At 37.3% G+C, this 24442-nt stretch overlaps 1 protein-coding gene across 1 annotated transcript in view; it reads left to right on the forward strand.

Moving 5' to 3' along the window:
* Positions 1-24442, forward strand: part of ST18 (suppression of tumorigenicity 18, zinc finger) — a 160164-nt gene that overhangs the window by 22945 nt on the left and 112777 nt on the right. The gene's annotated exons all lie outside the window — the stretch shown is intronic.

Genomic DNA, 24442 nt, shown 5'->3' on the forward strand with positions numbered 1-24442 from the left:
ATTGCAGAGTAATTGAAATACTCACTACATCTAAAACAAGAAATAAAATAGGCTAATCTGGACCTACCAGTGTGACTAAATCAGGCAAAAATTTAGAAAACATTGAAGATATATAAGACCTGGAAGTAAACAGCATAAAACAAAGAGCTCATAGATCATGTCAGAGCAATCTGTTATCTATCTCAGGTAGGAAAATTAATTTTTGGATTAAAAATATGCATGTCAGTCTAATTTGCCTGGACTCCAGAGAAGCATGGGAAATTATTGGTTACACTGAAGAAAATGGGGATTAATAGGGAATTCTAGAGTGAGTAAGGAACTGGCTAGAAGAGAGATGAGTAGATTTTACATAAGAGGGCATTGTCATCATCAAGGGCCTTTGTTAGTAATACATTGTTTGTGCATTGCTGCCTGTCTCATAATATAGATACCAAAATGTTATTTACCATACAACTTCTTGACGACTATTTTTTTAAAACATCTTTTTCTAAACCATTGTCTATAATGCTGTACTAAAGAGCACCTGCTACAGAATCTGTCACTTAAACTCATTTTTGTACATTACGCTCTTTAGCATCACTAGTCTGTGATACCTGACTATCATTATTTTTTTACACTAACCGTCTTCCCCCTTATTGCACAGATACGTGCTGAAACATTTGCTACTGTAAAGTGACATGCTTATAGTCTGGGTCAGCATCACATCAAAAAGGTACATAAAAAATATTTAGGACAGTGCTTTGCATGCTAACACCTTCTAGAAAAGATATGAATGAAACTGAGCTTGGGTAGCTTTGTTTAAGACAGAGCATGTGATTGCCTCCAGAAAAAAGTCTTTTATTTGTTACAGATATGTTTACAGAATATTTTTGTAGAATCTGGCAGCTTATTTACAATGGATATCTGCCCAAGGATAACTAACAGATATATTCCAGTCTCCAACGGTGGATGAACTGTAACAGATGTAATGAAGTGAGTGGTGCAGGGAAAGCACAGGATAAAATACGATAGATCACAGTTGGAAGGCTGGTGTCTCTCTTTTCACGGATATGCAGGTTGACTGTATGTAGTAGTTCACTGCAAGAAGAGAAAGGTAGACGTGGTTTCATTTGGAGAAGGTGACTCCAGAACAGCTTCGTTGGGCTGGGAATGAAGCAGCTCTAGTCAGAGCTGTCCTCTATATAGAGGAAAACTGGAGGTTTAACTGTCCTTCCTTCCCTTAGTGTAACATTTGCTGCTGTTGTCTAGGTGATCACAGTCACTTGTTTTAAATTTTTTCAAAAGAAAAAAGTGACTCAGTGTAGCCATAGGTGTCCACCGTATTTTAGCTGTTTACTATAAAAATGCTGAGAAACTTGCACCATTCATTTTCGAAAAAGTCTCGTATTTAAACACTATCAACCTATCCATCAACATTCCTTTGCAAAACTGAGTCAACTTTTTGCACTGGGAAAAATGGTGACAAAAATGTATTAACTCTTTTAGAAGGTTTGTGCTGGTGCTCCTTGGCCAAGAGTGTAATTTCCATCCCTATATTCTCCAGTATTAGCAGTTTAATTAATTTATTTCTACTTAGCTTGAGGGGAGACTGAAAATGCTTGCTGAGTGGATGAGGCACTGAGCAAATACCACTTGTAGGAAAGTGTAGCAGGCAACAGCTTGTTCTTAAACAGCACAAGAGGAAATAAAAAGTGTGACATCTGTCATTATTATGAAGAAACCTGGAAAGAATAGACTATCAAGAGAGGCTCCTAAAATTGAAAAATAGTTTTCTTACATCTGAAGAGATATATGTATGGCAAGATGACTGAGACTGTTTTTTAGAAGGGTGTCGATTCTGGAGTAGGCTGTGCATGAAGGGGCACCTATAGCTCCCAGAATATGCCCACCCCCATTCCCACTGGATGAACATGTCCTTCCTTCAGAGGCTCTATTTATGTTTATGAAACATAAACCTGCATAACTTGCACAGCTGGAGACAGGGAGGCTCAGGGGAAACCTTCTTGGTCTTTACGAGTACCTGAAAGGTGGTTGGAGCGAGGTGGGTGTTGGTCTGTTTTCCCACATAACAAGTGATAGGACAAGAGGAAATGGCCTCAAGTTGCACAAGCAGAGGTTTAGACTGGATATTAGGAAAAATTTCTTCACCAAAAGGGCTGCCAAACATTGAAACAGGCTGCCCAGGGAAGTGCTTGAGTCACCATCCCTGGAGATATTTGGAAGATGTGTAGATGTGATGCTTCAGGACATGGTTTAGCAGTGGACTTGGCAGTGCTAGGTTAACGGTTGGACTTGATATCTTAAAGCTCTTTTCCAACCTGAACAATTCTATGATTCTATGAATCGATGAAAAAAAATCCCTTTGTTTTCTTCTTCTTTGCCTTCAGCCCTCTCCCCGCTACAAAATGAGTAGTGAGAACTATCCCTTAGCACTAAATAAAAAAAATGCCAGGCAATCGCGTATTATGTCCATATAGTGTATGTATAGTGTATAGGCTATAGTCTCTTAACAATTTTCTGCTCTCGTACTGCATAAACCTCTGCATCTTTTACACATAACCACAGATTTGTAGTGTTCTTTCTGATGAGCAAGTGAATAGTGTTTTTCTTCTTTTATTTTAAAGTATGTGATGCTGTAGCTGCATGGTATGACACAAACATATCTCTTGTATATTTACAGGGAGAAGAATACAGTCTAGTTTAATTATGCAAAAATATTTATCTCTCCCCTATTACCATATCTGAGAAGTATATTTCCCACTCCCACAGTTAAATGTATCCTCATATCAATTTCTCATGTGTAGTGCTCAGCACAGTGCTTTACATTTCCAAAGTGCTTTAGAAACATTAACTAATTAACTAATGCATGTCATTATGTGCCTGTGAATCTTGGATGTCAAAAGGCAAAAGACAAGGCAACCATAACGAATTAAATAAAACACAGATTAGACTGCCGGCGTAGCACCCCCAACATAGCAAATTTCTCCACCATGTACAAAACCAGTCTCTGACCTGCACTAGAGTTTCTTGCTTCTTTCTTCCAGTGTGAGATACCGAAGCTTGGTGATAGCATCTCCCTTCAATTTAGGTGCCATAATTCATGGGGCCAGTCCCAACCACATGGCACGTGTCTGTTGCTGCTTTAATCCATATGAACATCAAATTGTACTGTCCTTAATATGTGGTTAAGATAGTGTTTATTCCAAGACGTGCTCACTGAGCAGTCTAATTTGTCAATTTAGATCAAAATCACAGTCTGAATGTTAAAAGCTAAATGTGAGACTTAATAATAGGAGATATTTCCATCCTTTGATACAGTTCTGATTTCTAAAGGAATATCTATGTAAAGGTGTCTGATCCTTTTTCTGGGACAATGCCCCTTATGTACTGGATGCAGGCCACATTTGACTCACAGCTTATTCATTGTCATTCTCTTTCCTTGGGTCTCTTCAGATAGGGGCAAAGAGCAAACAGTTGTTGATGAATTTTTATGACTGTTTGTTCCTGGCTTCCTTTTTCCAAAGTTATTCATGCCTACCTCTACACATGAATATAAGGTATATCCCTCATTGTGACCCAGCTACATGCTTTACATTCCAAGAAGTGTTCCTGATACGTAATGGTGCTGCTGTGTCCCCTCATGTTCTTTCATATGAAAGTGAATGCAACCTGCCACTTGACCAAAATACAGCCCCTTTTTACAGTGTGAAGTGAAGAACATCAAGTCTTACATGGTAGTTTAATGATTCATAGAGAAAATCAGGTTGTGTATTGCTCACTAGCTTCCATTTACCAGAACAGAAGACCCTAACAGCTTCACTAAAGAAGAAGGCTGCAAAAGGAGAAGGGACAACAGCAGAACAGGCAGATTTCTAGGTGTGGCCATTGGGACAATCACAGCAGTCCACTTTGCCTTTTGTAAGACTAGACAGGCATGTTTGCTGAACTGATGTGAGTTTGTGACCCAAGAGAGTTGAAAAAGACTTGCTGAAGTTATTCTTAAATTTTCTGAAAAATTAGAATTTACTTCACTGATTTAATTATCTTCCATTCTACAGCCACAAGCCCAACTCTTGAGTATTCTTAGGGGGAAAATTAAAGTTGTAGTTAAAAGGCATCGTAACAACTGCTGGATAATAACAAAAGTTCTGACAATTTAGATTTATTTTGTACCTCAGTATTAATAACTGCACAGCTATTATACAGCTATTAACGATGATACAGCTATTATAATTACTGCTATTGTAATAAACGAGGAAATTATTTCAGTGGTTTAAGCAGAAACATTATAGTATCATCTATACGAAACGGCAGTTTTCCCCCTCCTGCAGATACTTCATTAGCACAATCATACTTGTCTAGTAGAAGCACCTAAGAGTCCCTTACTGGTATGAAAGCATTCCTGACAGCAGTGCCAAGTTGCCTTGCCTGACCTTTATGAAAGCAACCAGATTGCTAATTTTAAATTATAAGTATAAAAACAGGTTGGAAACGTTAGACTGTACCATTGAAAATTTTCTATTAACTTTTTTTCCCAGAAATGTATGTTAAAATGATTAATTACTATATGTTACACATCATAAATCTCCCTGGTGCACAATGCTGTCTCGTCACCGCGTTATCTCTTGCTCTAGGTGTAAGTATAGCTCCTTCCTCTCCAGATATGTGGCTAGATAGGCACCTAGGACTTCACAGAAAATGGATGCAGAGCTCCATCAGACTACGACGTGCTGTCAGTTGAGTTGTTGCACAACAAGCTTTTAGAGACAGAGGTTGTCTTTCATTGTATGCATAGTGCCTCATTAAACGGGCTTCTCCCAGACTCCACCACCCACAGCTGAGGTCTCTAATTTCTACTATAACACAAAAATAACTGTATTCAGTTCAGACGTGTTCTTGGTTTTAATCTGTCTTTAACAAAAGTTGATAAATCAAATCTACCCTTTACATTATGGCTAATAAATAGTGCCTTAGTGCAGAGGTTCTGAATAAGTTCTTTTGGTTGCTAAGATGGACACACTTTTTCCAGAGCTAATGAAACTTTTATAAAGCTGGATTGGTCCCTGTCTATCAGATCTTGGGGGAGAATTTTATAATCAAGTCTTAACAATATAAATGCCTATGGTTGGTACATTCAAGGACATCATTTGCAGCTTTGTGAATAAAAGATATTATCACCTCATATAAAGTAGGAAGGAGAAATGAGTTGCATGGACCTGAACTGTGCATCTGGGGCTAGTTTAAGGCACAGTGCTTTGTAAAATCTGATAGTAAAACCAGACTTCCCTGAAGCTTTATTTGGCAGGTTAGAAAATGCCTGTTTTACTTATTCATGTAATATATCCACATCTAGTATGTATCCCTAACCCAGTGCTAGATGGAGGGAGTTTCATTCACTGAAAACAGTTTGAGATTCTTCAAAGAACTTTTATCTTAGAAGCACATGGGTAGATACGTACAATTAGCCATATATGTACTTATTCAAAAACAACAACCATCTTTTACTCTCACTGTGCCTCCTCATTGCCTTAACTTTTTAAGTTCAGAATTAGCTAATTATTTTGCCTTTTTGGTCTTGTACAGATCAGCAAAACTGGTTCTTCCATTTAAACAAGTATGCGCTTGTGTATACAAACACTTCCTTAGCATACTGCTTGATAATCAGGGATATTTCTTGTGGTTGATATTTTGGGTATAATCCTTTAGTGCACACCATTTTGCCCTTTCTCTCTTAAAAAAAAAAAAACCAAAAAAACCCAACCAAACAAACAAAAAAAACCCAAAAAAACAAAACAAAACGAAAAAAGGGCCAGAAAAACAATCCATGATATAGTCTGAATAAGGAAGTCATTTACAATCATGACAACACACACACAAAGACCTGTGTTTGCCCCATCATATTTCTACTTTATTCCATTGAAGTGAGCATGCAAACATATATTTTTTTCCTTTTTCTCCCTAGAAACGTTCATTCTTATTTAACTATACAGTATGTATTGAAATAGGGTACATGTAAATAAGTTTTAACAACAGCTCTGTTCATGAAAAGATTAAAATGGGATACCAAATGTTTAGTCAATTGTTAGGCTCTTTGATTAGATTCAACAGATCAATGGCTTGTTATTTTCGTGAATTACTATGATTCTGGCAGTTTCCTGTTTGCTTATAGCATATGTTGTTTGCATTTATATTGTAATTTGCCTTGCAATTTGTAATATAATCTTAAGGAAACACCGAATGTTTCCTTGATATATAGGGTCCTCTACAGTTAGGCTTTCAACAGTCAAGCTCAAATAAACCGTTTGGATTTAAGCAGAAGAAAGGAAATTATTAATAAAATATTAATAGGACCTTTTTCAAGGAGTTTCAGAACTTTGAGAAGAAACTGTTTGAAATATGCCTGTGTTGAATACTCCCAGAGCTCAGTATGATATCCCTAATAATTATGCTCCCGAAGGCTGACTATGTAGTATTTAAAAGAGAAGGAACTCTCTTATTGACTACATTGGGGCAACAACAACTGACTACACAGGGTCTTTGCATCAGCCACAATCTCTCACCACAAAGTTCATTGAGCATGAGCAGGATCATACCTAGAGACCATCAGGATTTCTCAATAAGCTATTAATTGGAAAAGAGGGATTTGTTGTAAACAAAGACTGGGGACTGGAACCTGGGTAGTTCTGTGTTTCAAGCATGTTATTAACGGGGAATTACAGTATATCAGCGTGAAAAGGTATAAACAGATGAGAGCTCCTCTGCCTGTTCGCTAACGTAGGAGGGAAGATATGTTAATTCTAGCTCTATAGAGTGCTATGGTAACAGTGGTACTCCTAAACTAGAAATCTGTCTGTGTATATTTGTGTAGAGATACCCTGTCTGCCTTTTTCAGAAACATCTGCTGTGATCCCCTCACACTCACCACTACCAAACTAAAACTATAAACATAGTATAAATAGTTAAGTGTTTAGTCACTTATAGGGAAGCTATCTAGGAATTGGGTTTAGTGCCTGCCTTGTAAAAGGCGTAGTTTCAAATTGTTGGCCTGAATAACATTCCAGTTTCAAGTTTCCTGAAGTATTTTCGTGTTCTTTCTGTCTCTCTCTTCTCAAAATATTTTATTTTTTTTTTTCTTTCATTCTTTGTCTAATAGAGACTAATCCCATAATATAATTGGATATCAAAGAGACTTTTTATTTTCCAGGTAGGTGAAACCAAAGATAGCCTTCATATTGCACCATGCGAAACATCTGAAGTGCTCTGAGTCACCTTCTGGAGACTGACCGCTCTCCAGTAGTTGCCTGGGGAAGGGTACCTATTCTTTGAACTCCAGAGCACTTAACAAACCCAGCTTAGATATGAACACCTTCCTACCACAAAGTGTAAAACACTAATGGTGAGTTTCTGTAAGATAACAGGATGGTCTGCAACATGTACTGAGCCAAGGGAGGAACACAACAACACAAGGAAGGAAGCTCGCTCTATAGTTGCAGCACAGTGATTTATAAAGGCTCAAATAAAACCCAGGTAGCACCCAAGCACATTGCAGGAATTGCAAAAGGAAAAGTCAGTAGCTAGAACTCTTAAGACATTTCCATATACATTTACTCTTTGAGGAGTTTTTGCTCTTAGAATTTAAAAAAAGTATTAAATGCATTAGCTTTTCTTTATGATTTCCATTGTAGGCACATGCATTGGATATCTGCCTACTTGCAGCTCTTTTCAGACAATCACTTCCCTCCTATTTACCAGCTTTTTATCATTTTAATTACATGATAAATAGTACAGATTACAGATTTTTCCTGATTAATGTTGCTACTGAGGCATTCACTCTTGGAATACAATTACAAGAAAATATGTATTTACTCCATCTTTAGGATTGCTTAAATAATAAAAAAAACTTGTCACTTGGTAAATCTCTTAGAAAAACAGTTTTGTTTTGCCAGATCTTATGTTTCATACAGACGGCATGCACCATGCTAACAGTCAAAATACAGTATCCCTGTAATATCAATATTTTACATGCAACCATCTCATAAGCTATAACCTTGCAACTTAAAACAATGATTCTCTGTCATAATAAAGATAATTAGGGATAAGCATCTCCATTCTGTTCCTTTCTGATCTCCTCCTAATCTCTGTGAGTAAGAATATTAAACTCCAGTAATCCATAGATAATATGTTGGGAGTGACTCACCACAGTTGTGTACTGTGATCAAATTCGTTACCTCAGAGGCATTTATTTTCCTATAAATGAGAAAAAACAATCCAGAAAAGGAAAATAAAATAACCGGTTTGCTCCCCACCCTGCCCCCCTGCCCTCCTTCCAGTCTATGTGAAAAACAGTGATTTGTAACAACAAATCTCAGTGTAGTTCAGAATGATATTTGGGGATTTAAGTATTTCTATCACAAAGGAGAAATTAATAGATTGTAGAATTTTGACAAGTCAAAAGCAAAATCGAAAATTATTTGGACATTTTTATTCTAATCTATTGAGCATGTAAGTGTGATTTTTGTGGGGAGCCTTGCACATATAAAATATATAGAAAAGAGTCTTGGAGATGTGGCATGTACCTTTGTAGCTGTCAGCCTACACACCCATGACCCGTACTGAAGTTCTGAGGGCATTGTCTCACATAAAGCCCGTAAGACTCCACCAGATAACCTGCATTCTCTGGAATTTCTCACTTGTCCAGATTAAGCAAGCTCCATTTTTTCAATCTTTAATTCTAAATCATGCCTTCTATACCTAATTCATTGCTGTTGCTTTCCTCTGCACTCTTCCCAGTTGATCCGCATCTCTCTGCCAAGAACTCCATGTGACACAGCCAGAACCAAGTAGAGTGGAAGGATGACTCCATAAATTTGACATGACATTCCTATTTGTACACTGACTCTCCAGCATTGTATTTATATACCACAGTATGATGTTTGCTTTTTTTTCTTCACACCACCGAGGTGCTTTCAAAAAATGTTCATCTCTTATCCTCCAAGCACTTACTCACATGTTTAAATTGACTTGAGTTTAAGGGGACCATTCACATGGGTAAAGCAACGCACATACTTAAGCATTTCAAGGGTCAAGGCCAAATGTTCCTGTCAAGGAGTTACAAACCAAACTCAAGTGCCAACTTGAGTCAAAACCACAGCAAGCCAATAGCAGAGTTCTCTAATGTAATTAAATCTTTTCTGATCTACACTTCAGATGTGGGATCCGACTTTGTGGCACCTTCATCGTATGAAGAACTAAAAACTGTAATATTCATAATCACTGATCTGCTGTTACCTCATAAAGAGAGAGGAAAATGATTTTATTTCTAATCCTGTTCTGCTTTACTTTTTCAATAACTGGCATATATTTTGATTCACTGACTTGTAATATTTTAAGATTTCCACAGTCAGAGTGAAAGCAGACCACCAATTAAAAATGTTACAGAAATGCTTCTCACATTCTGGTAATAGATTAAGCAACAACGGGTTGCTCAAATAAAATGTGTTTGCTTCAGGAAAAAAAAATCAAAATAATATCTGGTGTTCAGTTTCCTTTGATTTTGTCACAATGCAATTCAATAGATAACAGAAACTTTAATACCAGTTGTTCATTTCTTGGTTCTTGCTGCCTCAGGTGTGTAAATTTGGTGGGTTTTTTTTTCTTCTCTGTAAACATCTTGTTACCTTTTTTATAGATACTGTCAGGAAGCTTTCCTTTTCAACACTGATTTTTGGAATGATTAATTCAAAATGTCTTTTAAAATGGTATTGCTTTTTTTTTTGTTTTTATTTGGACATTTTTACCTGTGTGATTATGTAAATAAACATTTAGTTAAAGGTACCATTACTGAACTGCTTTTAAGGATGCTCAGTACACAACAGCTGACCCATCATGATGTGATTACTCATGTTGCCTTCATTTTCATTTCAACCAGAATGCAGGGTTTTCTTGGTCCTATTGTAAGAGCAGAAAAACAATTATTTTATGCATGACTGATGATAGTGATGGAGACTCTATATGGGACACAGCAGGAAGCTGAGAACTGCTTGATGCTTCAAAAGACCATGTACTTACAGCACATCCAAATATTGCAAACCCTAAGTATGCAGCTTAATTTTATTGGTAACTTTAGAATTTCTAATCTGCCGTGTGTATATTTTTTTAATTCTAATGGCACACTGAAAAAAAAAATACTTTTCAAAAAAATGTACGATGCATCAATTTTAAAAACCAAATGAATTCTGACTAAGTGGGTGCTTTACTAGGCAAACTGGTGTTAGAAGTTAATTGGGTTTGACTAGCAAGTCCAGTTATTGGCACAATTTACAAGCTTTTGCAGAATTGTGACCATTCTGTTATCATACAGTAATACACACAATGTGAGGCATGACAGTAAGTGCTTGCTATCTGACAGTAAGTAATGAATCCTGGTAAAAAAAAAAAATCCTCATAAAATAGACCCCTTTTTGAAATGAAATGTAGTACAAGACTTATTTTTCAGGATGCCTGAACGTTTATTACATCAGCATATAATTAACTTTTCATTGTCTTTGCGTGCTGTGCCAAATCTGCTACAGGAATGGTCAGTTGTTGTTTCTTTGTGGAGCAAAAAAGATTCTTAGTGGAGAAAAGATTTGTAAGAAATTATTTTTATTGTTATTTTTGTTGTTATTATTATTATGTAATTTGGAGACTTCCTCATTCTTTCTGAAACATAATGCAATAACTTTAAAAAATAATATGCAATAACTTTTTTTTAAACTAAAGAAGCATTTCATAAATCCTACTGGTCTCTTGCATTATAATGTTTTTTTTTTTTTTTCATGTGCTTGGGGTAATTTCTGCAAACGTTTAGATGTGCAACTGATTTAAACACTTCAGTAGTTCCTTTAGCATTTAGCACAAATTTGAAATCACTGAAGAAAATCATACATATGCGAAGTGCTATGTGATGAGGGTTTTTTTTTTATTTTGGATTGAGGTAAACTGAAGAAGCATTTAACCACCGTAGATGTACCCATTACTGTGGAGTGCACAAAGTTTTGCAACTAAATGCAGTTTCTTCTAGGAGAAAAACCACGTAATTTGCCACTACCTCTACGACAACAGTGTTTGTAATTCTATGTGGGAATTGTGAGTGGTAGAGGTTTGTAATACATCTATCCCCCCACTATTTTTTTCTTTAATTATTCAAAGCCTGGAAAAACCTACCTCCCTTGAGAGCTTAACTATTGTTAAAATCCCTGTTTTCCTGCAGGATAACCAACTCTTGGCAATTGCCCTGGAGCCCGGAGTTTGCCTTTGCAGGCTCATGCGTGCACATCACACCACCCGTCTCTTCCCCTGACTGCCAATTCCATCCCAACGAGCTGGCAGGGTGCTCAAATTCACATCAATTCTGTTCCGTGATATTTTCATCAAATTGCCAAGCCTTAATTGCATAAGTGGGCTACATGGTTTTTTTGTGCTCGCACACCATTGTAAATAGGACTAGCTACATGATGCTGTCTGTAGCATATTTTACATTTCAGTGTTCTCATTTTTTTTTCTGGGGAATGACTTTCTGTTTGTCCCTTCATAGGTTACTTTTCTAGGTTTCTCCCTCATATTTCCACCAGAGAGTTTAGTTTGGCCTTGGCTTTTGCATCTCAGAGAAAGCTGATTTTGTCACTTTATCAGGGAACTCAGATGATTCTCAGAAAATCTGCAGAGAGCCAAGTCCTTTATTGTCTGGTTTCACTGGCACTTGGTGGATCACGTGAGTCGACCAAATGCTCTTATAGAGAGGGGCTGATTCCCTGTCCGCAGCTGTATCTGGAATTGTGGTCCGACTTCTCCACTATGCGTGCTCAAGCCTGAACTCAGCTGCCAAGGTGATGCCAACAGCAGTTTTGGTACCACTTCAATGCAGAAGGTCTTGGAGGGGGAAGGAGAGGAGGGGAAGCCTAACTGTTGAATGGAAGACTTGAGAACTAGGTATAGGAAAAATGCAGTAGGGCTTATGTTCTCTGCTTCTTTTTCTGGTTGGCTGCTTGGTTCCAACCCTGATGTTATAAAGTGTGTTATCACGATTTTTCTCTGGCACAGTATTTCTAACGCAGAAAGGTGAGTAACCGTATTGCAGTTACGGTTTAGGTGAGGAAAATAGTAAACGTGTAGATTCTGATATTGATGTTAAAAGTGAAATCAAAGGCTGTGTTTGCAATTTGCTCTTAATGCACACAATAAGCATTTAATAGATCCTCAGTGTAAAGTTCTGAAATAGAATTATTTCCAGCCATCTTTAGAAAAATAGGGTCACTGGTCACTTTTTCCATGCTAGACGAAACTTTAATAAAATGGGAGGTCAGGGATTTGTTTGGATGCTGATCTAATAGCAAAACTTCTGGAAACTAGCTTATATAAAGCTTAAACACAAGACTTGTTTATTTAAAAGTGTTCTGATTCCATTACCCTAGAAATACATCACTAAATTATGAAGGGTATATATCCTGGCATAGAGTCCAATTCTTGATGAAAAATTATAAGTATTCCTAAGGAAATTTTTAATTTTACATCAGAAACAATCAGCTATATTTTGAATCTAGAGTTCTGAATAGCCAGAGGTCTAGAGATGCTCCACTGTTTGCAGGTGGCTGCAGGTGAAGAAGCTGTTGCTGTCCTGTTACCTCTGGTTGCCTATCACTAGCCTAGTAAGTGAACGCAGTTGCATTACCTCAAATGAAATCTTTACTACTTACTTTCAAGTAGTGGAGTGGAATGGAATGAAATGTTGAGCTGAAACACACGCTCTTATGCTGAGTATTGATTTTTGACTGCAAGAAATTTTTAATTAATCTGTTTCCATGACAATATGCAATAGCAACCCATAACTTTTCCGTGTTTAGTTGTAGTTTTTCTTTGTATTTCTACATTTCCCTGAAGATTTCACGGTTCTGCTGAGCACAGTTCAGTGTTTCCAGATCAGTTATCACTATGTAGTTTAGTAGTCCAAAGACCCCATCAACTGGCTGGTTTGGACAATGATATTAGACACCTCATGAGAAGACCGTCTCTGCCAAGATACTCCAGAACTGTAAAGAAACTCCCAGTGACTTCAACAAGAAAATCGGTCTTATAAAGTCACATTCATCTAATTTTCTGCATTCATTCACTGCTTAAGAAATAGTTTATAGACCACATTCCCAGGCAGTACTGTCTGAAAAAAATTTCCCAGATACTGATCTCATAACCTTAGAGCCAGATTATTTTCTTACAATTCCCATCTGTGCACTTGGAGGTGTATCTTGAAATTTTGCTCTATGGCAATTTTTGGCATTTTATTCCAAGCCCTGCCACCTTGGTGCCTCTGGACACCTGAAAGTGTTTGGAAAAGTGAACATGTTAAAAGGGTGAAACAAAGAGATAAGACTGAAGAACCCAACCAGACAGGGAAATTCTTTGTTTCTTTGCAGTTGCTGAGCAAACAAGGCGCTACACAAACTGGGAAGCACTTTTTTCGGTCAGTCATGTTTCAAAATAATTATTGACTTTTCTCCTTGCTGCTGTTTATGTGGAGGCACATGGCACTGTATCTCTATGGTGCATAAGTTGTTTTTATGAAAAATCACTGTTAACCTCTTCAGTGCTGGGAGGATAGAGGCACGAACTAGCAGTGGCAACAGCTTTGAACAAATTGTTCATTCGTTTGGATGGAATATCAAAATGTACAGTAACCTATACATCCACCTGCATCAGAGGAATACACTTCACATGCCCGTTGGGTACATCACATAGCACTGAAGTGATCAGAGTGACAACCACGGACTATATCACTTGGCCTACTGTCACATAGGCATAGTCAGATTATTCAGTAATTTGGTTTTGGGGTTCAGGTAACAGTATACAATCATGCGATAGCAGGTCTGTACTAGAAGGTGTTATCATGTCCCTTTGAAGCAATATCCTTACTAGCGTGATGAAACATAGCTCTGTGTCAAGTAAAGATGCACTTCTAGACACCAGCTCACAATGTGAACTTTTCTCTGTCCTTTGATGGTTTATCACGAATATCATGGGTGCCAGCAGTACCCAAGGTTTGAACGGTTCCTGTATAACTAGTCAGAGAGCAGCACTTCCGGTTTTTGCAGGAGTGAAGTCCTGGCTGGCTGCCCAGCATTCCCTCTCTTTTCCTGGGGGTTGGAACTGTCAGGGGATTCCCCAATAACAATCAGTGACCTGCTGGCTCTTCTGGCAGCGTGCCACCAAGTTGTGAAACTGCTGAGAATTACATGTCCTGATTCACCCTCACATATGCCAGGGAGCTTCCAGCCAGGAGAATATTCTAACCTGTTTCACAAAGATAATGCACATATTCTACCTCCAGTCAACCATTTTTCCTCCCTTTTTAACATGGGGCAAAATAAATGCTTTGGCTGTTGGACTCTTCCACAAGCACATGCTGAGATCTCTTCTCGTGTTACGTTTTACTGATCCATTAGGGATTTTGTGTAATATCTTTCGCACCATTTTTTTTTAATTTCATTTTCATGTGGATACCAACAAAATCTTAATACAGGCTCCAGCTTTTCTGTTTGTGTTAATGTTAAACAGTTCTCGGCAGATTTTGATCAAAGGTGATGATAATGATATAGCATCTATTTTACCTCAACTTTCATTTCTCATTTGAACTGCTCCCTTAAACTGTCTTCAGGCTACAAATGTCAGCTCTTCTCCACTCTATACACAGGTCTTCCTTGCACTTAATTTTTCATACTACTTTCTGCAGTGGAATCTTGGGTCAAATAATGACTTTCTTGTACTTTTCTAGCCCTTTCCTATAGAAATTTAAATAACATGAGCATTGCAGAATTACCCTTTATGTAACTGAGAGTGTAATGAAATATTTTGCTGAGACCAGAAGTAAGATTCCTGTAAAACCTGGTCTGAAATATATATCATATATAGGTGAATCAATACTGTAGTCTTATGTTATCAGTCACACATATCTAGGGCTATTTTCAACTTTTTAGAATAAATTCCACTGCAAACAATGGTATTTAGCCCTGACAAATAAATCATTGCAAAATCCCTCAGAATGCAAATTCTCCAAAGTTTTCTAACACATATTTTATTATGGGTTGATTTCTGGTATAATTTTGGATTTTAATGCACAGGTTAACATATTAATTTTTTTTTAATTAATGCCAAATATAGAACAAATTTTGAGAGATTATTCAATAACTGTAATCCTGCCCATTCTTGCATTTTCTAATCCCTTTTGAAGTGTCAGACAAACATTTCTACATTCGTAAGCAGAACATCGCGGTAACTCTCCACTTTCAGTCTCATCATAGATACAAGAAGACATAGTAACTGATTTAACAACATATGTGAAGTAAGTAAACCTACCTTATAGATGTGGTCTTTAAACTTGTGTGATGCCAGTTGGAGTTCTGACCATGGAATCAGTTACTGAACATGGTTCAGTGGATGGTGCTAAAGGATGAGATTCTTCCCAGTGTGTTCAATAAATGGCTGTTTTACAGCTCCCAGCTATTGCCAAATATTTGCTTCTAAACTTGCATCTAAAGCAGTTTCTCTTTACATTTTCCAATAAATGTTTTAAAACTGATCTAACAGGAAGCAGCAGGTGATCTTACACTTTTGGCGCATAAGAGATGGCTCACTGAAATTAGTTTGTGCCTCTCTAATGAAGAAGCTATCTATAGTTGGATGAACAAGACATGTATGTCACATCTTTTCTCTTTCTGAACCAGTAAAATGACTCATTTCCCCTTTAAAAAAGGGATGATAACTTGGATGAAACCTTATTGAAAAAACTGTGTAGCACATAATTAACCCATTAAGTTTAGTTAAAATCATTCTCAGGTTGAAAGAAGTGTTTGTCCAAAAGTGTCCAAAACCTTTCAGACAACTGACGTGACTTCACTGATATGCCTGTCCATATATTTTGCCTTTTTAATAATTGAGTGAAGCAAACACCGTATTTCATACTTTTTAATAAACTAAGGTGGAATTAATCAAAGTAACCACTCTACCAGTTTTATTATTCAGCTTTATTCACATATCTTAATTAAAAATCTATTAACAAATTAAACAAAATTTGTTTTGTTTTTAAAATATAAAAAAACCCACAAGCTGTGTTTCTAGGTGGTGATAAAAATGTGGATGTGGACCTTGCAGGGAATTTCCTTCAAACATGTCCGGTTTCATTGTGCTCGATTATGGCTAGCCACCTAGTGAAAAGGTAGGTTTGCAAAACCCAAAGCTCTTCTAACATCCTGATTCATGATTCAGGTGCCAAACTGTGTCCTGAACACAGAAGGAAGAGCAATAATGTGTTCTGCACCTTGTGTTTTCCCACTGGCCTCACACCTTGTTCTACCCAGAGGCGTTTACCTGTGAGCGCATAGGTCTGTGGCTTCGCTCTCCTCCATATGGCAGAGTTGATCAGAAGTATATGGCAACAGGCTTTTACAAGTTGTCAGCCTTTTTTCTCCCCATACATGCATAGCTGGACAGGGAATTGTGACTTCTTTGAGTCATATTTCCTTCCTGGTCCTGTTCCTCACATCCAAATTTGTCTTAGGTACCTGATTTCACGTTGGAAGATCAACTGGAGAGAAGCTCTTAAAGACACCTATGAGTTAATCCAGTGAAGCCAGTGGTGTCGACCTTTCTTTCACTCACACAGGCAAATGAAATTCACATTTGAATTGAGATTTCATGTATCTGTTTTGAGACCAAAGCAAATTATTAAGATCACCTTGCAAGATATTGGAAAAAGAAACCTTAATGAAAATCCTGAACTAGTCTAACGTACTGTGACACACACTGCATTGTGATAACTGGCTGTGTGAACAAACTGAATGCAGCCGTATTGCTGTTTTGCTGTCACTAACAGAGATGACATTAAATACCTCAGCAGCTTTACACATTGTGTCTCTGTAACTAATACTAATGATATCTACACGGCAACCCAGAAGCATAATTACTTTGCCATCACCACTCCCATTATACTATGTGAAAGAAAAATGAGATCCTAGCTTTTCTATATTCCAAGCATCACAAAACCACGAACATGAAGCATAACTGTGGAACTAAGAAAACATATTGAACAGAATACAAATCAAGAGCTCAATGGCAAGCACAGCTCCTTCATGTGCTGAGATTGTCTTCGGCGATGACCTGCACATGATCTGAGCAAAATGCACTTTTATTTGCAAATGAACTTTGCCCAGCAACACAGATGTGTTTCTGTATGTATGACAATGTAAATTTTCCTGCAGTAGCAAAAATCACATTATCTGATGAGTAATGATACCTTTGCACTGTGTGTTTGTGTAGGTGAGCAGGACACATATTCTGCCTCAAAAATTCAACTGAGAGTTTCCTCATCTGCACAGGAGATGGTATAGGTGCAATCTAACATAATACAGCATATAACATAGCATGCTATTGATAATAGAATTTACCGTCAGCCACGTTAGACGTCAACACTTATTAAGCAAATTGATCGTATTTGTAGTTAACTAGGCTCAAACCTAGTTTGAGCTTAACAAAGTTGAGGCTTAACAAAGGCTCAAAAAAACACGCGAAGAAAACATTTTATTCTCCCCTCCTTTTTTTCTTTTTCTTTTTTTTTTTTTTTTTTTTTTTTTATTAAGGAAAGAATGAATTATGTTTCTGGTACAGCTAATGCAGTGACAAGGGCTGTCGAGCTGCATTGCTTCAGTTACCATGAGCCCAGGTGTTAAACATGGCACATGACAACAGTGCGCACCACGCAGTGAGGCAGGGGCCCTGTATGCTGACAGAGAATCAATAATGAAGTGGAAAAGACAATGACACTCTATGGCATTGTCTCTCTTCCTGACAGATCTGTTCAGCCCCAGAAGTATTAATTCAATTGCTTCAGTGCCACCAGACTCTTTGATTTCATTCAGAAGTCAGCACTCATGAAGAGACTGAGAGCAGAGTCTATAAAGCATAAATATGTTTCATAGTCCTTTCTTTGTAAATATTTAGTTAGCTAAGTTGCTCTTACAACTGATGAAGTTGTGTTGGATTCCATTTTTTTTTTTTTTTTCAAAGATAACTGTTTCTGCAGCAGAAATCCAATTTTAAGTTAGAGCTCCCCCTTAGCTTGACTCCATACTTGAACATTTTAGGGAGAATCTAGAGACAAATTTAGTTAAAAGTTAATGAATTCAGTTTAGAGAAATGAGATGAAGGGTGGTGTTAAAAAAAAAAAAAGGATCTATGTTACTAGTAACTGTAGAGTAACAAAGAAAGTTGCATTTGCTCATTTTTCTGTCTCCTCTCTCTATTCATTGTAATGACCACCACAAGTGTACAATGCTTTCTGATCTTTGTTCACTGCTGCAAATACAGCTACACTCAATAGTCATTTACTTCTATGTCCCTGTTTCGCCCAAAATGACAGCATCCATGTCTTGAGAAGTCTCAGCATGAAATCCAAACCCAGCTTTCAGCTGGCCGATCCGTTCTCACGGTCCAGTTCGTAGAGGAGAGAAACATGGGTACATGGGACAGGTTACCTTTATGCCATATTAGAGTCAGACAATGTTGTTCCAATGTTAGAAATTAAAAAATACCAACATTGGAGTTATATCTTGGGAAATTTAGTACTCACAGAGAAATTTTCAGAAATAATCTGGGATGAAAACGTGATTTGTGACAGTGAATCACACAGGACATCCATATTCTTCACTTGAAGTATTATTTTACGTTCACCTAAATTCTGAAGGCCAAAGCCGAAAAAAAGTTGTATGAAAACGGCGTACAGCTACCAGTACAAAATGAATCTGAAAAAATGTGTTTCAGTGAAATTCTGCTGAAAAATGGGAGGGAGGGAAAAAGGGAGGGAATGTGAGTTTCAGCCAGTCAGAGAAAATTTATTTAAAGTTAAAAGGACACGCTGAGGTTCTGAAAACAAGTTAAGATCCTGTTTTAATTTTAGTTGAGTATACTTATGTGAGTATACTTATTTTCTATATTGAAAATATATTCCAGTGTGGAAAGGGAATGTCCACGGAGGGATCAGTTTGGAAATAGTATTTTCATTAAAGCCATTATTGGATGTTTCTCTGAGTGAAACTGTCCTGTAAGAATTCAGAGCTCTTACAACCTATATTTCTCTTTCTCATACTAAATTAAGAACTATGCAAGACGTGCCAAAATAAAATGCCATTTTGAAACATGAGAGAGTATGAGAAGTGGATGTTTACACAACTTTATGAATGCAACTCTATTAAAGGAGTAGACACAGTAACTCCTTTTTTAAAAATCGTTACACTTTTATTTACTTTTGAAGGAGTCTCAAAAGATGCCCACAGCATGACCCAGTGATAGGAAAAATTAAGTGGAGACAGGGCAAGCGATAGGAGGAATCCAGGGAAGAAGTGTGACCTGCTATCATTTTGCTCTTGAACAGGCAGTTCCTCTTTTCAACTGGTATTTGTATCTCTAATGCATAAACTATTGAAAATTTGGAGCCACCTTATAAGCAAGCATGTACAATCTTTATTTTTGTCATAGAGAAACAAATGCTGGTTACAGAGTCTGAAGGCTGGGTGTACTATGTATAGCCTCATGTTACTCTGACAAGGGTTTCATGTCAAACTGGGGAAATTACATTGTCCCAAATTTTCTCCAACAAGGCATCGCAGTAGATTATCTGGCTGCCACCGTTCATCAGGCTGCAGCTGCTACCCTGCTCTGTTTGTCTGAACCAGCTCCCTACACCTCTGCTGAAATCAGACGGGACGCAGACCATGCTGGGAAGCAGGCTGGATTAGCAATAATAAGGAGACAGTTTGAGCAGCCAGTAAAGAGTCAAAACTGAGTGGTGATGCAAATCCGTGCTCACCCAGGCTTTTGTTTGCTGCTTCTGTACAAGGGTTGATGGGGTTTATCCATCACAGCACTAAAAAAAAGAGTACGTGGATGGTTTTGACCTCAACATTATCCCTTTGGTTTAACTTTGACCTCCTAATTTTGCACTGAAGGGCTGTGGTCCTGCTTAAGCATGCCAAGAATTGAGAATATAGGGAGTGCTAACAAGAATTTTGTGGCAATGTGTAGAAGCAATGTATTGCTGGTAAAATGCTTTAGCCTTTCCCTGCTTCAGAAGGTTTCATAATTCTGCGTCTGTATACAAATGATCCATTTTGTTAATCTGAATTTCTAGGGTCATTAAATTTTTTTTTCTGTCCTCTCTGAAGTAGTTTATTACTTTGAGAGAAAAAAAATCAGTTTAAAGCCAGGTAAGGGAGGAAAGCTGACAAAAACATAAATTAGAGGAAGAACTTAATTTAAAAAGTGTCAAAAAGGATAGATAGTCCTAGTTCAATAATAAAACTGGTTCAAGAGCCTTCTATCTTTAAATAAAGCATTCGAGCACTCTATTACCTGTATACAACCAATCTTTGATTTCCAATCTAAGCCTATTTTTGCTTCTTATGTGATTAGCATACAAATGCACAAAAAAAATGTGGCTACCCTGGTGACACCTAGGACATGTTTTTGACTTTCATGTCAACATCAGTGAGATATTCTGTATGATTGTGAAGGTGAATCTTGCATAAAATCCTCCTATTTTTCTTGAATTGGAATATCATCCCCACTGAGTCAGGTTATATCTACACTTCCTGGAATACTTCATGCTGTGCCTTCTGCTGCTTTACAGACACGCCAAAGAAGTTGTAAGGATTTGACCTTTTCTGGACTACCACACTGTGGTCTGAGCATGAATATCTACTGAAGTCACACATGTGCGAGCAAAAAAGATATACTTGGAGAGCAGAAACGTTATCCACAGTTACATAAGCTACTCTCGTTTTTCCATAGGATTTAATGCTTCCTGGACCTCTCTCTCATAGACTATCCCTCGGGGTAGTACCTGCACGTTATAGTCTGTTATGGGACTCCTATTTCAAGACAGTATGTTTAGGTGTAATATAAGTAATACCCTGTGAAGTTGAGCAGAGACTTGCACTTTGCAATATTTTCTGATAAACATTTTGCTGTTTCTGATAGCAAAAACTAAGCATAAAATTTCCCTCCGAAGGCAAAGATCTGTAGCAGCTTGTAGAGCCAGTGATCACAACTATTACACCAAAACAAATCTGGGGGGGTAGCATTATTGGAGTCAGTTGATTTCCTTTGAATATATATTGATTTGCAGTGAGACCAGAATGTGACTCGGTACATTCATCATAATCAAAATAAGAAAAGTATCCCTTGTTATCATTCCACAGCTTGTTGCAGAGGTGTGATGGCAACTTGAGAGTCAGATGTGTTGTCCACTACTGATAAAAGACCAAAGCAAGCCAGTACAGACAGTGAGAACTGTGAATTCTTTCTTCTTGATCCATGCCATCAATTTGCTTTTCATATAGTTGGACCAATTGTCAGAAGAAGAGGTGCCTGATTACATCTCTGTGGTTCCTTTTGGTGTTCTGCGGAGACTGAAAACAAAGATGCCTGTTTGACGGTGAGATTTGTGGGGGTCTGTCGTACTTTGGAACTGGATGAAGACAGGAAATATATTTCACAGAGATCATTAATTGAAATTGTTCCTTTTTTTAGTACTGAGAGCAGTGGGGTCTGAGGAATTTGCAAACATTCTTCAAATGTCACCAAAAAAAACCCCAAAATTAAAGTTGTTGGCTATTTGGTTATTTAATTATCTTTATAGGAACAGCTGCATCATTTGCAAACACTCAAATCTGATTAAAATTAAAGATACTGAATTTACTAGCCAAATATTTCAGACTAATGATCACTGAAATGGCGGTTAGCCAAAATATTTAACAATTTAATTTCTGATAGTGTGTACTATTTGAGTTCCCAAGGAGCCACTGTCTCATTAATATTTCATTTGTGATGAATTTCTGAAATTCTTTGTAGCTAAGTTAGAACATCATCAAGCTGGTTATTCTGCATTTTTTCTCATGAAGGAAATTGTCTCTTGAGGCATGATGATGGGAGTGGTCTCTGAGGATGTTCAAGGTGTTCCACACTCTTTATAAGCTGTCATTTTTTGTTGCTTTAAGACAAGTTGAGTGTCCAAATGGACTTGTGCTCTCAAGTTGCTCAGCTGCAGGGAGGTGACAGCTCTTCTGAAGGAATGCTGAAACCCATTCTTCAGCAATATGTCCCTTGGTATGGGAGTACTTGCTCATTTTGTCTCTAGTCCATCTCATTAAGAAATACAAACAAAAAAGTGGTTGCCTTCTACAACCATAAGAGCCTGCATAGGATCTACGTGAGTTTTATTTAGGTGGCTCTGTTATTGTTGCTGTCTTTACTGTGCTGCACCACTTTCTTTGCCACTGTTTTGTTCTTTCTTTTGCTTTGATTATCTCTTAGTTCCTTAGATCAGGAAATTTGTGTGTCTACACAGATGTACTGGCATAATAAGACACTCTCAGAAAGAGACAAATAGGTGTTATTATTCTAGAATTGTAAATAATGTTTAATGGCCCATCTAACTTCTCCCTTCAATACTTTTCTTTTTTTTCTGTTTCATAAAACATTTTGCTTCTCACATAGTTCTATTTTCAGATAATGTGATTTTTTATATTGTTGCTTTCTTTCATTGTAACCATAGTGCAGCACGATAATTTTGGTTGAAGGAACTGATGCTGACTGATGCACAGTCATAAGAAAATTTTCCATGTTACCATTGGCAGTCTAGCCAATGACATTTATAGCTTCTTCAGTGTGTTCTTTCCTGTTCATTTTTTCTCTGTCTTTTTTTTTTTTGTCTTTTTTTTTTTTTTCCAACTTTTCCGTTATGGTGGCAGAGTAAACTGCTGTCACCTGCATGGTAACTTGTATTAAAAGGATGGAAAATCATTCATCTATGGTGCACTTGAGTGGAGACAATACTTTTGCTCTGCTCTGTTCTTACCCAATTTACAGGAGTCTTTGTACTTATTCTTTACCAATGCACTAGTTGTCATTTGGGGCTGGGAAGAAATGTTTTCCTCAGCGCTGAACTGGTAGATGTAGGTGAATTTCCTCTTTTCTGCAGAACTTAGATGTGTGAATGGTAAAGTTAGGGTCATGTTAGTGGGTGAATATGTCTAGAAGAGATGCTTGCTGCTTTGTGTAGTATGCCATTAAAAAAAAAAAAAAAAAAGCTGTGAAAACCCACCAAGGGCTTGTGATGTTCATACTGTCAAGCGACAATCATAAGCAAATTTGCTGCAGCAGGACTCAGAAGGGTGTTGCTCTTCCCTGTAGCACCAGCTCATGAGGCATTATCTAGTACTAGGTAATCCTACCTATCCTCCTACCTAGTCATACTAACCTGTTTCTAACTTGGAAATTTCCCTCTCACCAATATCTGATTAACCAAGTCCATAAGTCAAATGGACACTAAGAGGACTGGTTAAGGAAACAACATCTTGGAGGGAACAGATGACATCCAGGTGGCCTTCCCAAATGCATTACTATATTTATGGCCTCAGTAAGTCACATTCTTGGCATTTAAAGGTCTTGCATGGTTAGGTTTCTGGTTGCTAGTATCTTGTAGGATCCTGTATTGTTTGTGGAGACACCATCACTTTCTACTGCACAATAGCAAGAGCTTCATCTCTCTATTAATTCAAAAATAAAAATAAATATGTCCAGGTTCTTGGAAATTGAATATTTTAAGCAAAATAAGAGCCTACTTTCAGCCTGAATAGTTAAGTTGTGTACTGAATGCTTAGTTAATAATAGTAATTTCTACATTTACAGTAAATAAGGAAAATTTAACTTATTTTAAATATAATAACCCACTGCATGAATACAATACCACCATGAACAAAATGTGGAACAGAAAGGAGGGTTAATAAGGCAGACATTATAATAAGTATGGTTTTATGTGTAAATCAAAAGATCTAAAACATAAAAAATTACCATGCATGAGAATTGGCAGTAGAAACAACTGTTTTAATCTAAAGTACACTAATGGAGCTCAAGTATAATCAAGGTTGAATAAATATTCATCACCTGTACTTTATTATACTATGGTTTGAAGAGGAAGGTACAGAAAAAAGTATGGGGCTATATTAAAATTCCAGTTTTGGCTTTACGAGCTAGTTCAAGTCGTTCATTTATATGCAGCTTTATAGCTAAGGGCTGGCTAGTATTGCTGCTCAGAGAACGTGCAGTTCTGTCAAAGTCAAAATGCTTCACTAAAATGGCCAGTTTTGCATGAGTTCTATTTGAAAGGGAAAGGTGTGAGGGCAAATTCCCTTTCTGTCAGAACAAAAAAGGTTAAAACATTAACTTCAAGCTGATTCTTCTTGTTGACATTTGGTATTGTGCCTTAATACAAAATAACACAATTGCAAGTGAACTCTCAATAATCAGAAATTAGCATTTGAGTTTTTGGTTATGTTAGCCTTGGCTTTGGTTTGGAGAAGAG

The sequence above is a fragment of the Pterocles gutturalis genome, unplaced genomic scaffold, assembly GCF_000699245.1.
Source record: "Pterocles gutturalis isolate BGI_N339 unplaced genomic scaffold, ASM69924v1 scaffold2531, whole genome shotgun sequence".
Classification (NCBI taxonomy): Eukaryota; Metazoa; Chordata; class Aves; order Pterocliformes; family Pteroclidae; genus Pterocles; species Pterocles gutturalis.